This window comes from Octodon degus, unplaced genomic scaffold (genome assembly GCF_000260255.1).
Source record: "Octodon degus isolate 3935 unplaced genomic scaffold, OctDeg1.0 scaffold00062, whole genome shotgun sequence".
Classification (NCBI taxonomy): Eukaryota; Metazoa; Chordata; class Mammalia; order Rodentia; family Octodontidae; genus Octodon; species Octodon degus.
In genome coordinates, this window is record NW_004524638.1 from 10,882,602 (window position 1) to 10,885,400 (window position 2,799).

Sequence of the window (2,799 nt, forward strand, 5' to 3'; positions counted from 1 at the left end):
AACAATTTTTGAATTATTCCAAATTCCATTGACCATGGAAGTACTATGTCATGTTAGGAAAAATTAACTCTACCTATTATTGAACCATTTTTAATAAAGGTAAAATAAGATATTCAATATTTATAGGAGATCATTATAGGTTTGGTCTATTTATTCCTTTATATTTTTCTAACACTTGACCATGTGTCAAGAAACAGGAGTACAAATTTGGCATTTTGATAAATAGAGATTTGTCACTGAACATTTTCAAAAAAAAAAATTAACTGAAATCATACATCAAGAAAGGCAGTCAATTGAGTTTGTGTGCTTTTTCTTACTTTTTTTTTGCGGTACTGGGGATTGAACTCAGGACCCTGAGCTTGCCAGACAAGCACTTATTCTACTGAGCCATCTCCCCGGGCCTGCTTTTTCTTACTTTTATTAGTACATGTTTGGAGTACACAAAGATTGAACTCATTGTAAAAAATTGGTACATGTACATAACACATTTCAATTTTATTTTTCCCTTTTTAAAATTTTCCTAGCCTCAAATTCATTCATTTATAAGCTCTTACATAGTTAATTATGATATACACAGATTAAAAAGCATACTCACTGTATTTGATTTTGTATGTGGTTAGTTGTAGCATTAATAAGCGAAGTTTGAATCTAATAATAATATACTATAGTAAGAATATACTATACAGTGTATAGCGGAATCGTCCACATAGATCTTTGATTTATGTGGTTGAAATCATGTGAGTCCACGTTGAATCGAAGAAAGCTACCTATATGAAGGTGCCTAGTGCAATTATCAGGAAGAGTGCTAAGGAAAATGATACAAGGTGAAAAATACTCATCCCAAATACCTTTGCTTGGGATTGCAAAAGATAATGTGGAATGCTGACCGCTGTGTTAGCCACTTTCCTGTGCCGGGGACAAAATGCCTGATACTTCAGCCTGAGAGGTTAGCTTTGTGTGTCACTGGCCAGCTCCCAGGTGGAAGCAGCAGGAAAAAGGCGTGGCTGAGGACAGCTGTTCCCTGAATGGTGGCCAAAGAGCAAGAATGATGGCTAGTGATGACAGGACATGCTTCAAGTCATAGCCCAGGGACCCAGCTCCAAATGAGAGATTTTGGAAGGACGTTTTAGATGTAAGCCGCAGTGTTCCGCCCTGAGTCCCGAAGCTCATGCCCACTTCATTATGCACACTGTGTTCAATCTGTCTCTAAGAGTTACCAAACTCTGCATGGGTCCAAATCCAAGGCATCGGTTGTGCCAGCAAAACTCTTGTCTATGAGCCCCTGTAAAAAAAAAATAAGTTAAATGCTTCCAAAGAGAGAAATAGAATAAATGAGACCAAAGCAAAAAACTAAACCCAGCAGGGCAAGCATTAAGTTCTGTAGTTATGTGTCCAACATCCAGGGACACACAACTGGATATTGAGCTCCACGGGACTGGGCAGCCCTGTCTCCGTGGTCTGATTGCCTCTTGCCCACATGGCCTCTCTCTTGAGCTGTCTCAACTCACCACCTGTGACTTTCCTCCACAGATATATCTCGCTGCTGGCAACTCTAACCTCCTGGATTCTCTACTCCAGCGTCAGCTTCACTGTAGCAGCTTCATGCACTGCCCTTTATGACATTCTTATAGGAACTGTGACCCTGTCACATAATTTTGCCTGCACTCCCAGGACTTCTCCTAAATTCTGACTGATCATATGACTAACTCTTGTATTATACATGCCTGACACACCAGTGTGATTTATATGAGGCCAAGTTAGCCCCCCTCTTGAGGAGTAGCTGGTTCATCCTTGAACGATGGCTGCACTAGCCTCTGAGTTCCTAATTGACTGAAGATGGAATACACTTCCCAGGGAGCACATAATAAGCAGAGATTTCAAGGAATCTCTTACAAAGTGAAAGATTTATAGGTATGTACCCCTCAGCCCAGGCTAAGTGGGATCTGGCTGATTTCTGATATCCCCTTAAGGCATCTTTTTAAAAATATTTGTACAAAGTACCTGTTTTCTTTTTGATGTTATTTTTTTTTCAACAGCTCCTTTCTTTCCTTTGAACTTGCAGCCTTTTGTATTCTTTTGGCGCTAGGCTTTCTCTTGATTCTCAGCGTAGATCTGGTGAAGAGCACCCAGCAGCGCTCGTGCTGCAATCTGAGAATCTGGCTGCCTTGGAGTTGCCTTCATCAGATCAACTATTCAAGTTCTCGTAATCTTAGTATCTCTGAAGACGAAGGAGGAAAATGTAGGCAAATTTCCTGCAGCGCTGCCCGGTCGTGGCCTCCAGCCCAACTGCTGACCAAGTCTTCGTTCCCGGCTGAACCTGAGCCTGTCTTCGTGGTCCACAGTCCTGCCATCGGTGCGGCTGTCTGAGCTCTGCCTAGCGTCGCCAAGCAAGTCGCATTGACAGCAACTGCGGTCCACATTCGCAGAGCTTTCTAAACACCCCTGAGAAGTAGTTACCAAGATGACTGAACCGCACAGGTGCGGCAACAATGGCGCCATTCCTGGGGCCAGTTATCTACATTAGAATTCCCATCACTGACACAATGTCCCCAATTTAAAGGATGAGAGGTTTATTTGGGGCTCACAGCATCTGTGGATACAGTCTGTGGTTGGGTGGTTGCAAGACAGAAATGGCCTGGCAGGGGGACCTAGTAAAGGAGTACAGCTTGCTACCCAGTGGCCAGGGAGAAGAGAACGCCAGGGCGAGCTGGAAGAACAGCAGACCCTTCTAAATCAGAACCCAGAGAGCCTCTCCATACAAACAGATCCCACCTTCAAGTGCAAGATTCGAGGGGGGTG